The sequence below is a fragment of the Labeo rohita genome, chromosome 3, assembly GCF_022985175.1.
Source record: "Labeo rohita strain BAU-BD-2019 chromosome 3, IGBB_LRoh.1.0, whole genome shotgun sequence".
In the NCBI taxonomy this organism is placed as follows: domain Eukaryota; kingdom Metazoa; phylum Chordata; class Actinopteri; order Cypriniformes; family Cyprinidae; genus Labeo; species Labeo rohita.
In genome coordinates this window covers 35383367-35399286 of record NC_066871.1, presented here as the reverse complement: position 1 = coordinate 35399286, position 15920 = coordinate 35383367, and the positions used below count along the sequence as shown (strand labels likewise).

The 15920-nt window shown below is 35.3% G+C and overlaps 1 pseudogene; it reads right to left on the bottom strand.

The window, feature by feature from the left end:
- LOC127162673 (NACHT, LRR and PYD domains-containing protein 12-like) overlaps positions 1–15681 on the bottom strand; it is a 49379-nt pseudogene extending 33698 nt beyond the window's left edge.
- Between the last annotated feature and the right edge of the window lie 239 nt (positions 15682–15920).

Here is a 15920-nt window from a genome sequence, read left to right as displayed (position 1 = left end):
GATTATTATCACTGTTAAAAAACACTTAGCTCCTAATATATCCAGAAACCATGATATATAACCATTCAAATGTTTGGTGTGTTTGTTATTTAATAGAAATAACTGTTTTTATTTAGCAGTAGGCATTAAATTGATAAAAGTAAAAACATAATGTTGCAAAAAAAAAAAAAAAAAGCTATTTCAAATAAAACGTTCTTTTGAACTTTCTATTCATCAAATAATCCTAAAACAATGTTTCAGTATATATTAAGCAGCAAAAACACGACAATAATATGATTATATGACTGATAATAATAAGAACCATTATTGATAACTGAGCACCAATAACAATCCAGCAGCAAATTAGCATAGTCATAGGTAAGTATATGCTATACATATCTATGATTAGAATGATTTCAGAGGGATCATGTGACACTGAAGAGTAATGACGCTAAAAAATTCACAGGAATAAATTACATTTTAAAATATATTCAAACAGAAGATAGTTATTTCATAGTGTATTAATATTTCACAATATTACCTTTTTTAATCAGATAAATGCAGCCTAGGGTGTGCGAGAGGTTTTAGCTAGCACTTAACAGTTAACATTGATGTTAGCCCATCACTAATTACCCAGCAGCAATCTTAAACATTAAAAATACATATAAGCAGTTAAAATTAGTTAATTACGTATAATTACAGACCTCTGGACCGTCTTCTTCGTAGGTGTTAGACACCCCTCTGATAACATAGTTCGCTAACATTACAATCCATCGCCGATCTAAGAGCAATAAAAACACCAAACCTTTAAGTTAACGAGTGCACAACATAATAAGACATTAATTTATTTACTAGAACAGTTTGATCACACCATGTGACTTACCTTGATTAAGTTTTTGGGGTAGCAGTGTACAGTCTGTATCTGCCTCCATCGTCTTCTGAACTCAAGGAAAAACAAAAAAACAAAAAAAAAAACAGCGCGCTCGTTTCTATGGACGCGGCCCAGATCCGCTCTGCGACTGTTGTTCCCGCCGACTGAAACCTTCAATCGCATGTGAATAAATGTAAATATTCCCTAAAACACCTGGTCAGGACCGTGGCGCCGGATTCCTTTGAAATATGTTTGATGATTGAGCGCTCGCGCCATCCACTCTTCCACCCAAATGCTGTGTTCACACGCAAAAGCATGTCAGGGGAGGTGCGCGACTGGTATAATAATTATTGTTATTGATTACTAATTTGAATCAGTACATTAAAACGAAATCAATACCTTAAAAATGAAAAGAAGCAGGTTTTTTACGATCAGAAATTTCTTAAACCAGTGAATAATTTAATCTGGGGGAATCGTTTAAATATCATAATATTTATAATATTACAAATCTGGTTGGTTTGTATTGGTGATGTAATATGTAAATGATATGCGGCCCGCGAGACTTGCACTTGGACCATAGTTCGGCCCAGTGGAAAAAAAGGGTTGAGAATCACTGCTCTACATGAATATACTCACACAGGATCAAAGGGCACTGATCCATCACTGAGATCGGGTTGTAGTGGAGAAGCTTCTCTCTTTCTCTTTCTGCAGATGATACTAAGAAAAAGAGAAACATATTTCAGGGACCATATTCACAAAACATCATAAGGGTAATACATAACTCCTAACTTGCAGATTTAGGAGAAATTATGAAAAAATAATTGGTGTGTCAGTCCTAATTTTAGGACTCCTAAATTTTTGCTCTTAGAATTTCACAGAGCATTTTTACGCTAAAATCAGCTCCTAAATCGATGAAAGGGGTAATCAAAAGGACTCCTAAGTCACTAAGACAAAATCACAAACCTTCCTAAAATTGCTTTTACCAACAATCCACCTCAGAACAAATGAATGAATGAATGAATGAATAAATGAGCACATTTATATAGCGTTTTCATTGTGTATCGCCATACACCCAAAGCGCTTTACAATCATATGGGGGGATCTCTCCTCAACCACCACCAGTGTGCAGCATCCACTTGGATGCTACAGGTGGAGAGGAGAGAGAGGGATAGAGCCAATTCATTAAATGGGGGTTATCAGGAGGACATAAATCATTTTAGAAACATTTCATGGTGATTTCCCTTTAAAAGAATTATGTTCTTCACTTCATGTACAATTTGGGCATTAAGTAAACCACAGTAAGCATTTATAGCCTATTCCACACTTAGGTACACACATAAAGCTTGCCGCAAAGGGAATGACCATGAATGTGTTTGGGGGGAAAACATTAAGCATTAATAAACTAGTGCACTGCAAAGATGAAGCTGACAATACTGACTTTGTATATTTTCGCAACACAGTGCCTTTAGACAGAAATACACTTCTAATATAGATTATATAAACACTGAGTTTCTGTTTTCGATTTGAATTGGTTTATTTAAAAGTAGACATGTCAGGCTTTCTATTGCCATGCAATATGCAGTGTTGGGAAGGTTACTTTGGAAATGTAATAGGTTACAGATTACAAGTTACTTGATTTAAAATGTAATAAGTAATGTAACTTTTATATTACTTTATTAAAGTAATGTAACATTACTTTTTGATTACTTTTAAAAATTTCTATTATTTTCAACTGTTAATCATTTTGAAACATTTAAACCAGGCAGAGTTACCTTACAGTAGCACTCAACATTGATTACTGTCAGACTTTCAAAATCCTTTATCACTTGAATTAAGATTATAATAAGTAAGGGATAACATACATCTTTATTTTGCGATAACAACTGGCTGAATGTACATTATCTCACTTATTACACAGCTGCTTGATAGATTATTTAGATGTTTCGTGTCAACATTATTAGACACGAAACACTGATCTGAGTTGAAATATTTGAACGCAAAGTTTCCATGAAGAAATCAGTTGCTAGCAAACGGCAAGTTCAAACTAGACATTGTAGGTATACAGTGCAGTCATACCAGTTTTCTTACACAACATTTCACCACATAAACAATTAAGTAGTAGCACAAGTTTGTTAGTTATCTTATAATCCATTACAATGTACAAAAAAAAAAAAAAAAAATTGCAGCAGCTGCGTTTGTATGAAACAATAGAGCAAGTCCATGATACCAGGATGACAGAATTAAGAAATTGTTCACATAATATTGAATTAAGCTTTAATATTTTATTAGCTAACCAAACGCAAAGCTTCTGCCAAGAAAAATTCGAAGCATATAACACTGACTTAAGTTGCCCCGAAAGAGCTGTGTAATAATTAAATTTAAAGCACAGCCACTACAAATTCAGACTTTTTTTTTTTTTTTAGTTATATTTTTGGCCTTTTTATGCCTTTTATTGTGATAGGACAGTAGAGAGATGACAGGAAAGAGCTGGGAGGAGAGAGGGAAGCGGGATTGGCAAAGGACCTCGAGACGGGAATCGAACTCGGGTCACCATGAGCGCAGTTGCGCTTTATGTCATAACAAGATCATGACATAACATCATAACAAGAAATAGTTTAATAGCTATGATACTGGGTTTGAAATCAAATGTTTGCATAGCTATGACAGAAAACACTAGCTTCTAACAATGCCTTGGAAAAAACAATCTTAAAAAATAAAGTATATGCATAAACCCAAATAGGAAATAAAACAGTTATCGAATAAGCATGTGTCCTATTCTGTGTACTCCTGAAACACTGGTGTCTCATTTTAGAGCAGTCAATGAAATTTAAAAGAAGTCAATTAAATCTGTAAGTGTAATTTAATTAAATATTTTTTCTCAGTAACTGACTAATTACAATTACATTTATTTTGTAATTAAATTACGTAATTCCATTACATGTAACTTGTTACTCCCCAACAATGGCAATATGTAATGTGTAACTCCAACATTCATTTTAAATGCAAGGGGGTAAAGAGTACAAATACTCATTCAACAGGCGAGAAACCTTATAATGGGCCTTGTTTGGATTTTCTAACAGGACAACAATCCAAATAATGAACATCCAAATCAACACAAAAATGATTCCTGAGCACAAAATGAAGCTTCTGCCATGGCCGTCCTAGTTCCCTGAACTGAATCCTATAGAAAATGAGAGGGGTGAACTGAAGAGGAGAAACACAAACATGGAGCTGGGAATCTAAAGGATCTGGAGAGATTATTTTCTGAAGGAATGGTCTCTGATCTCTTGTCAAAGAGACCCATCCTAGTAAGAGTTTTAGGCCTTAAACATTGAAGTAGAAACTCTGTCTTTATGTGTAATTTTTACAAGATGCCAGAGGAAGGGAGAGATGGCTTCAGGGAGCTGTTTTGGTGACCAGGGGTGTGTTTCCCATAAAACGATGTAACTCGCTCATTAACCTCCATAGTATGATGCATTGTTGTGGAAACTAACTAGCCAGACACGACAAACGTTTCCCAAAAACAATCACATCTCCGTCGTTTGAACCACCTTAGTTCAACAATGTAGGGCCGTTGTTAATGACGTCACCAAATAATAACTTGTGCTATTTAACTGATTAGAGATCTCTAAAATGCAGCTATATTGAACATGGCACCTGATGACTAATTTACCATTTTTTGTTCCCTGTCTTTTCACTTTATTTGATGTTTGATTCATCGCGGGTTCCCTCGTACATCATACTCCGGGGTTCCCTTACACCGTAAAATCCCCAGTGTTAAATCAACACTGCTTAGAGTATATTTGGTCCCACTCCAAATAGTGTTAAAGTAACACTGAGGCAGAGTTAAAGTTAATAAGACAATTAAGTCATTAATTAAGTGCTGATTGAGCATTAGTGATGAACACCTGCTGTTAACAAGCAGACAAAAACGAAGAAAAACAAAACAAAAACAAAAAAACACTAGAACTATAACTAACTTTTAGCCACAGCCTTAGATGAAATCAACTAAATAAAAGAAAACATTAAATCTCTCAAGATCTCAACAGAGTAGGATTAAATAACCAGCTTCACTCATTATTAACCAGTCTCACCATATTCTGTCAGACAACTGCAGAAGATCTTATTGAGAATTAACAGAGGTTTAAATGTTTATGTTTTACTGGTCAAAAAATGATACCACCATCATGGAGGTTGGTGTTTGCTGTAGTTGGACTCTTGATCCTTTTAAAACTTATAAGTAATTAGTTTCTAAGCATTTACAAAAGTGTTTCACTGGAAGTACTGGTACATTACTGAATCAAATGCTTGGTGTTGTAGATTACACTTTTGGCTTGTAAAGCATTTGGATTTTCAACACAAAGTGTTCTCTTTTTCACTCTTTGTGTTTTTGACTGAGATTCATCTACGTCACTACAAAACATCTGAAAACAAACACAAAATATTCCAACCACGTAAGTTTGTGACGCTGTTTGCGAATGTTCGTTTGAACTATGGTTTTGGGAAACACTGAATCGTTGAACTATGTTGGTAACGACGGAACTTGCGACCATAGCTGGCTAATGATGCTTTTGGGAAACGCACCCCAGATGGGGAAGACCGACAGGGAAGTGCACATTTGGAACCCAGCTGGGTCACATTATGCCTAAACAACACGTTCAATGTGCTGACGCGAAAGGCACTGGGAATTTTATCGCCATGATTAAATTATATATTGGGTAATAATATTGCTATTATTGCATATATGTTGGGGTGTGTTTTTTTTCAATGCAAATAGTCACAACAGTTTTATTTATATTACACTATTTACACATTTAACCCAACCCCTGCCCCTAAAATTAACCATTTGTCAACAAAACACAAGATATAACAGGCAGATACAACTATATTCATAATTTATTCAAAAATCACTAAAAATAATATTAAAGAGGTGTGTGAACTTGCAAGTACGATGTCAGACACTGTAATTTGCTCTGGTCCTCTCCCTGCGTATCGTGGTGACGAGATACATAGCAGACTGTCGTCACTAAATGGCTGGAAGTCTAAGTGGTGCCCGCAGAATAACATAGGTTTCATAGACAATTGGACGAGTTTTTGGGGCAGACCTGACCTGTTGAAAAGAGATGGTCTTCATCCCTCCAAGGGTGGTGCCGCTCTTCTCTCTAGTAATATGGCATATGGTCTTAGAGTTTGCACTTGACTAACTGGGGCCCAGGTCAGGAAGCAGACAGACTGGCTAAACCGACCGCCTGCTAGCTGCCTCACATCACCGAAATAAATTAATTATTAGCACACAGAGACCCTTTCACCTAGATATCATACTATAGAGACTGTGTCCGTTCCCCAAGCTAGACAATACAAAAAAACGTCCAAACCAGTTTAAGAGTAATCTAATTGATGTTTGACAAATAAAAAATGTACATAATACAGAGAAACAAATGATAAAACTTGGCCTTTTGAATATCAGGTCCCTTTCTACAAAAGCACTTTTTGTAAATGATATGATCATTGATCATAACCTAGATGTGCTCTGTTTGACAGAAACCTGGCTTAAACCAGATGATTACATTATCTTAAACGAGTCTTCCCCTCAAGATTACTCTTATAAACATGAGCCATGTCTAAAAGGTAAAGGGGGAGGTGTTTCTACAACACTACAGATAAGGTCTTAATAGTGGGTGACTTTAACATCCATGCTGTTAATGAAAACGATGTACTGGGAGCAGCATTTATAGACATTCTGAACTCTATTGGAGTTAGACAACACGTGTCAGGTCCCACTCATTGTCGAAATCATACTCTAGACTTAATAGTCACATGGAATTAATGTTAACACTGTTCGGGAAGCATATACACTCTATCAGTTTAAATCTATATTAAAGACTCATCTATTTAACCTGGCTTACGCATAACACATCAACATATTTCTATAATTCAAATCCGTTAAAGGATTGTTAGGCTGCATTAATTAAGTCAACCGGAACCGGGAACACTTCCCATAACACCTGATGTACTCAGTGCATCGTCAGAAGAATGGCATCTACGCTAATATTAGTCAGTTTCTTTCTTATTCCGAGGTCACCTTAACCAGGTGCAGTCTGTCTGTCTGTGTGTGATTTAAAAAAATGCCGCCAACCTTTCGACAGCCTTGTTGTGAAACGCCATTGGCTCTTGTGTGTCCCGTGACCAATTGCGTCATGCTAAAGTTCGGGAGTATCTTTTTAAATTAGATGTGAGCACGTTAGCGGAGTGGGATCATTTCAGCGATTAAAACCTTCAATCTTTGCATATGCATAAAGCATAAAGAGAGCGTATGGCTTCAGAAAACTTGGAATGCAGTAGGACTTGTCTGTAATGCTTTTATACTGCTTGTTTATGGTCAGTTTTTGCAATAAATACCTGTGACTGTACTTATATTTGTCCGCTATGTCTTTTATATTGTTTAGAAATGGGTAGGTTTAGGGTAGAGGTGGGGTTAGGTGCTCCAATAAAAGTATACATTTATATAAATGTATTTCTGTTTTTTATAAATGCATCCAAACCATTAAATTAAGACAGACAACTGAAAACAATGGAGGACCCTGCGTGTCGAAAAATGACGCAAAAGGGGTACCATGGGCATCAAAAAGTGACGCTAAAGGGGTCCTGACCAAGCAGCAATATGTGACGAGTTGGGAGTGAGAACGTTTTGGCCTAAAATGGAAGAAGAATAGTCTACTGTGAAGGCTTCAAAAGCTAAATATTCCCTGAATATCACTGATAAAAATTCAAACAAGCCAAATATTTAACATAATTAATAAAGTGATTTTTTTTCTGCGCCAACTAATTTCATGAAGGTTAATCAAAAAACGTGAGGATTTTTTATTTTTTTTTGTATTTTGTAAGTTGATAATCTTCATGCACGGATTATCCCAGACAAGTGTTTGTTTGTAGTTAAATCAGTTAAGCTCATTAAGCAGTTTTGAAGCCATTTCTTAATCATAGTTGGAAAATACATTAACTCAAACTAGACTGGCGAGGTATGCATCTGATCCTATCACTCCTTGGCTGCTGTTAAATTTGTTTGATCTGTTAGGTTCTGCTATTCAATCTCTTTTTAATACCAGCTTAATAAATACAATTGTTCCTGCTTGTTTTAAACAGGCAGTTGTGCAGCCACTTATTAAGAAGCCACATTTAGATCGTATTGTCATAAGTAATTATCAGTAGTTCTTTCTTGCAGAGTTTAGCTCTAACACTAATCTACCACACCTGATCATGCTAATTAGCGTCTTCGGGATCATCAGGAAATCACATTTAGGTGATCATGGCTGGAGCTAAGCTGCAGGAAAGTAGATCTTGCGAGCCAGATTTAAGGATGCCTGATCTATACTTACATGACAGTTATATATTCCAATTGATCTAAAAAGTTCTCAATTCTTTGATGCACTTTTATAGCGCTTAAGTGAGATTAAATCCTGTGTTGTCTTTGGACCTTTTTTGCAACTAAGGAAATTATAAGTAGGTTGGCCTCTATGCCGATTAGTGTTTCAAATCGTGTTAAGAATCTGGGCATTATCATAAATTCAGCTTTGGTTTAGATAAGCAATTCAGTAGTGTTGTAGAGGCTAAGTTTTACCAAACTCTGACTTGTTTCTAAATAGAAACATATTCTCTCCTTTTAAGACCTGGAAATTGTCATCCATGCATTTATATCATCCTGCATTGACTACAGTAATTCTTTATATATGGTTATTAACCAGGGTCAATTATCATGCTTTCAATTACTGCAAAATGCAGCGGTCACGCTTTGGACTTGTACAAAGGCGAGTAGTAATAGAGTATTACCCAGGTTTTGGTCTCCTCACACTGGTTGCTTGTAAAATTCAGAATTGAGATTAACATTTTGCTGATTTTTTTTATTTATTTTATTTGTTTTAAAAAGAATTGGATGGTATTGCATCAAAATATATTGTTGACCTTCTGATACCTTATCAAAATACAAGCCATATAAAATCATCTAGTCAGATGATTCTTCATGTTCCCAAAACTATTAAAATCAAAGGGTGATCCCAGCTAGAATTTTTACTTTCTAAAATAGGTTCTGATAACATTACCAGGTGTTAATGTTTTCAGCAGGTTTTCTGTGTGTGTGTGTGTGTGTGTGTGTATGTGCACCTGGTATTCATCACGTTATGGGGACCAAATGTCCCCACAAGGATAGTAATACCAGTAAATTTTGACCTTGTGGGGACATTTGTGAGGTCCCCATGAGGAAACAGGCTTATAAATCATGCAGAATGAGTTTTTTTTGAGAAAGTAAAAGTGTGCACAGTCTCCTGTGAGGGCTAGGTTTAGGTGTAGGGTGATAGAAAATACAGTTTGTACAGTATAAAAACCATTACGCCTATGGAATGTCCCCATAAAACATGTAAACCCAACATGTGTGTGTGTGTGTGTGTATGTGTGTGCTCAGAATGTTCTCCTAAAAAATAACATTATTTAAAAACATTCTAAAAACGTGTAGTGATAGCATTGTTTGAACATTATTCCCTAATGTTCTTTTAAAGTTTTCAGCTGGGAGTTTTATTTGTTAGTTGCATATGTTCTCTTTAAAGATTTTTTTTAACTATTTAGTGAAAACTTGGTTAGAACATTATTCCTTAACATTCTACTAAAGTTTTTCACGGGCAATTTATCACAATGTTCTTCTGATTGTTAAGATAACATTTTTTTAAAAAAACATGTTTTGTGATGATCTTCTATAAAAGTTTATAAATATTGTTGTTGTATCATTTTAAATGTTGGTAAAATTTTTATAATCTGTTACCTCAAACATTCCCAAAACATCCCTAAAACGTTACAGTAAAAATGTGATATGTTTGTTTACATTTAACATTATAGGAACATTATTTGGACTTGAAGAAACATTCTTTAAACATTAGATTCAAATGTTTTCTTTAAAACATTAACCAAACTTGTATGGACTGTTAGCTAAAGTTCTGGGAATGTTCCCTGCTAGCTGGAATATGGCCTTCTCTGTGGTTGCTCCTTGCCTAAGGACAGTGTTGGGGAGTAACTAGTTACATGTAACAGAATTACGTAATTTAATTACAAAATATATGTAACTGTAATTAGTTACAATTACTGAGAAAAAAAGTGTAATTACATTACAGTTACTTACTGAAAATGTTAATGATTACAAAGGGGGTTACATCTGAATTTTTTCACACACACACACACACACACACACAAACCCACCCACATACAGATTTAATTGCCTTCTTTCATAAATTCCATTGACTGCTCTAAAATGAGACAGCAATGTTTTAGGAGTTTAGGACACAGAATAGGACACACATTTATTTGATAACTGGGTAACACTTTAGAATAATGTTCTGTTATTAACAAATAACTGTGCAGGAAGTAATAGGTAGTACTACATTAACAATGAGCTTAATATTGTTAACTAATATGGAAGCAATATTAACTTAGCAGTAAGTAATAGCAAATATAGAACAAAAGTAGTTCCTTATTAGGTATTCAGTAATTACTACACAAGCATATTTGCATTGAGAACTACTTGCTTTAAACAGTTTACTCTAAAAGTAAACTACTGTCTTGTTTTATTGTTAACATGGTCATAAAATGCCTTTTTCAGAAGCTTGCCCCTCAAATGGGCTCTTTGCGGAGACTAACTTATTAATATTATATGCCCACAAATAAATTGACTACAGATTGAGATTGTGATTACTATACTCTTACCAAAAAGTAGTTTATTTCAAACTTAAACACAGAATAATAATAATAATGATAATAATTCATTTACAATTTTAAATAACAGAGATGCTGATAAGCCCATGATTGGATTAGTTCTCTATTATGAGCTGTAATTCAGTGTCAGTTCAATATTTCTCCAAATCCAAAACACATAGATAGTGACAGTATCCTGGGAAAGACTTGAATATAGTTAAGATATGAATATAAACAATGATGGTCTCTTGTAGAAAACAGTTTGCATTCTTAATAAAGACATTGACTGCATTGTGTTAGGCAGGTTATATCAGATATAAAATATATATTTAATTATTTAATAAATTACATGTGAAATCAATGTCAACCCCTCACAAATTACTCAAGCATTATCTTGTCAGCCCACATTAACTACTAGTGATCTGGACCATTATTTGGCCATTATCTGGATTATTCTAAGCTTAAATACAGATTTAAAATCATAACAAGAAATAGTTTAATAGCTATGATACTGGTTTTGAAATCAAATGTTTACATAGTTATGACAGCAAACACTGACACCTAACAATGCCTTGGAAAAAAACAATTAATCTTAAAAAATAAAATATATGCCTAAACCTAAATAGGAAATAAAACAGTTATCGGTAACATTTTAAAATAATGGTAACTCTGCAGGAAGTAGTACTACATTAAGTAAGTTTCCTAGCATAGTTTTCATTTCAGTGATCATGCAGCTGTGTTAGGAGTTTACCTAGTTAAATGACTCTAATAAGGACTCTTATTATTACAATTATTACAGTTTTCAAGAGAAGAACCCCAATGAGTGCAGCATCATGTTTATACTCACACAGAGTCAGAGGTCACAGCAGGTCCATCACTGTAAGGGGGCAGATGCATGGAGTTGGTATTTTTCATAGACACACATCTGAATCCTGGAGATGCTGTTCTCTGAGTGTAATCATCGCTGAGATTAGGAGGCAAATGCATGGAGTTGTTGCTCTTCATAGACACACAGCTGAATCCTGGAGATGCTATTCTCTGAGTGTAATCATCGCTGAGATTAGGAGGCAAATGCATGGAGTTGTTGCTCTTCATAGACACACAGCTGAATCCTGGAGATGCTGTTCTCTGAGTGTAATCATCGCTGAGATTAGGAGGCAAATGCATGGAGTTGTTGCTCTTCATAGACACACATCTGAATCCTGGAGATGCTGTTCTCTGAGTGTAATCATCGCTGAGATTAGGAGGCAAATGCATGGAGTTGTTGCTCTTCATAGACACACAGCTGAATCCTGGAGATGCTGTTCTCTGAGTGTAATCATCGCTGAGATTAGGAGGCAAATGCATGGAGTTGTTGCTCTTCATAGACACACAGCTGAATCCTGGAGATGCTGTTCTCTGAGTGTAATCATCGCTGAGATTAGGAGGCAAATGCATGGAGTTGTTACTCTTCATAGAGACACAGCTGAATCCTGGAGATGCTGTTCTCTGAGTGTAATCATCGCTGAGATTAGGAGGCAAATGCATGGAGTTGTTGCTCTTCATAGACACACATCTGAATCCTGGAGATGCTGTTCTCTGAGTGTAATCATCGCTGAGATTAGGAGGCAAATGCATGGAGTTGTTACTCTTTATAGACACACAGCTGAATCCTGGAGATGCTGCTCTATGAGTGTCAACAGGAGCCTCCTCCTCTCTCTCCTCACACACACTCATTTCACAGCTGCTTCTCTTCTTCCTATATGAGAGATTTGATTTCAGGCCTGTATGTGGAAAAAGTGAGAATTTACTATTCATTTCAACATGAATAAATTTCAGTGCTACCTGGTGAGCAGAAGAGGCACACTGATTGAAGTGGCCAGACCTAATCATGTAACTCATGTTGCTTCTTCAAAAAATAAATAAATAAATGTACAAATAAAAGTCTGGCACTGAGAGTTGAATTATTATCTTTATCCTAAATGACACTGTAGACCAAGTTTTACATTCTTTCTGGAAGTAATATATATTACAAATGTTTCTCTTGCTTGTTTCTGTATTCATAATGTATGCAACATACATATGCAGTTTATTCTTCTTTCATTTAGATGCATGTAAATGATCAGAGGTAAGTTTAGGTTAAAGTATAAATCTGCAGGTTTTGGCACAGTTCAGATCCAGGGCAGGTACTATGTTTGGTCTCTGTCTGCAATTGGTGATTTACTTTTAGCAAGAGACTGTAATTTTATGTGGTGTGTGAGACAACCTTACAGCCAAACTTAGCTGTGTAAATCAGATGTTTCAAAATGTAAATTCTCATGGTACCTTAGTCATAATATCATCATTGATCAATAGAGCACTCCATATTTATGTACCATATAGTTGAAATATAGCCAAAATGGCTATAAAATGGCTGTTATCATGCACATTATAGATTAACTAAATATTCATATATGACTTAATTGAAATCAACCCAAATCATGCAGTCTACACCAGGATTTAAAATGAAATAATAAGTGCTGCTGTTAGAGACTACAAACTGTGCAAGTTCAACTGTGTTAACAGTGCCACTCACTTAAAGAGTCATGTGACGTCATGCCACGTCTTTAAAATCTGATTTGAAGGCTACGTCCTCCACATTTGTCTGCTACATTAAGGCTGCCTCATTTAAAAAAAAACAAACAAATAATCTCATTCCAAAGTAAAACAAATAAATAAATAAACAGTAATTTATGCCTCACAAGGAATAGCAGTCAGTTTTATAAAGTTTTTTTTTCTGAAATGACACATTCTTGATGACGTATGCGGCCAACAAATGTAGCTTTCTAAGGGGACAGGCTTTGAAATGAGAAAATCTGCAAAATCAGCAGTTTCTGGACAGAAGCAGCATCAGGATGGAAGCGAGGACAGAAATACAGACAACAGAACAAGCATGACGGAGAATATACAGCTACACCGTAAAATCCCCAGTGTTAAATCAACACTGCTTAGAGTATATTTGGTCCCACTTCAAATAGTGTTAAAGTAACACTGAGGCAGAGTTAAAGTTAATGAGACAATTAAGTCATTAATTAAGTGCTGATTGAGCATTAGTGATGAACACCTGCTGTTAACAAGCAGACTCACTGAAGAAAAACAAAACAAAAACAAAAAAAAAAACACTAGAACTATAACTAACTTTTAGCCACAGCCTTAGATGAAATCAACTAAATAAAAGAAAACATTAAATCTCTCAAGATCTCAACAGAGTAGGATTAAATAACCAGCCTCACCATATTCTGTCAGACAACTGCAGAAGATCTTATTGAGAATTAACAGAGGTTTAAATGTTGATGTTTTACTGGTCAAAAATTGATACCACCATCATGGAGGTTGGTGTTTGCTGTAGTTGGACTCTTGATCCTTTTAAAACTTAAAAGTTATTAGTTTCTAAACATTTCCAAAAGTGTTTCACTGGAAGCACTGGTACATTGCCAAATCAAATGCTTGGTGTTGTAGATTACACTTTTGGCTTGTAAAGCATTTGGATTTTCAACACAAAGTGTTTTCTTTTTTTCTTTTTGTGTTTTTGATTGAGATTCATCTACATCACTACAAAACATCTGAAAACAAACAAAAAAATTTTAAACATATGGGATTTTAATATTAAAATGATTGAGAGTTTTAGCTGAAGCTTTTAGACATGAACAATTATTGTATGATCCACAACAGTGGTGACAATAAATATTCATACTGCAGCACATGATGGGAGTTTTGTACTATGGTGTTACCCAGCATGCATTGCTGTGTGAAGCATTTTGATGATTGTCACCATTTTTTGAGATTCATATGCTGATTCTTGATGTCTCTGTGTGTCTGTATAATACAGTAAACAATAAACACATAGACTTAAAATAATTTGTGCTATTTGATTACTGCAAAATTTTATTCTCATATTGTAGCTTTAAATGGTTAGATGTGTAAAACCAAAATATGAAAGGACAGTGAACTGCTTTCAATGTAATTAATATGGGCCGCAATGATTATTTTAACATGTAATAGTAACTCGTACATGGTCAATGTGAAGAATTAAACTGAATCTAGCACAGCAAAACAAGGGTGAAGAGCTCAACTAAAGCAAGCCTTGATGTCCATGATGGTGGCATCATTTTTTAACCAATAAAACATCAACATTAAACCTCTGATAATTCTCAATAAGAGCTTTTGTCAATCTGTTTGGTAATGAGTGAAGCTGGTGATGCTGTTTGTGGAGTTGTTTGATCCTCCTCTGCTGAGATCTTGAGAGATTTAATGTATTTTATTTCAAGCTGTGGCTGAAGTTGTAGTTTTTGTGTTTCTCTTTTCTTCAGTGATTCTGCTTGTTAACAGCAGGTGTTCATCAATAATGCTCAATCAGTACTTAATTAATCACGTAATTATCTAATTAACTTTAACTCTGTGTCAGTGTTACTTTAACACTATTTGGAGTGGGATCAAATATACTCTGAGCAGTGTTGATTTAACACTGGGGATTTTAATGTGTACAAATACCCGTGCAACATAAGACTGGTTTTGTGGTCCAGGGTCACATATATAAAAAGCTTTCAGGGATGACATGATAAAAAGGCTTAAAAGTCAGCCAATATTCTCAATATTTTTTTTAAACTGACTTTTGGTTGTATAACGTAGATTATTTCCTCAAACTAACATTACTAACAAACAAACAAACTTCCGTCCTGTGATGGTGGATTCAGGTAAGTTTGCAGTTGGTAAAAGCAGAGCTGACAAAAGTCTTTGGCGGAGTGTTTTGTTTTTCTCCTTCGCCCCAAATTTCAAACTCATGGACGGCTTTTTGGTCATAATTTAATTGTTTGCATGTCCCGGCCGGTGTGCGAGACTTGGACCTGTCCTGAACGCCCTGCGCTTCTCCTCCTGCTTTATAGTCGTGCCGTCAGAGAAGCGAACAACTTTGACGTGTTTAAGTTCAACATTAGATATTGCTGATAGTAAATTACAGCAATGAAACGTTTAACAAACTTACCATGACAAGTGAAGACATTTGTTCAGTTTCAAATCTTCCGAAATGGCGTCTCTGATACGATCACTTTTGGTTTCACTTTGAGACAGTCACCTGAGTTCCGCTGAAAACAACTTCCTCCCCAAACTGAACGGGCTGTGGCTAGAATGGATACAGCTCCAACCGGAAGCTATAACAATGAAATTAATTGTTGTACCTATTAGATTGTGTTTTATTAACTCGTACACCTACCCCAACCCAAAACTTATCCCATACTATAATACAAAAACAGTATTATTGTACAGTGTGACAAAAATAGCGTTAGATTGATGTGCGCATGCCCACTAGCCAGAGCTGTATCAC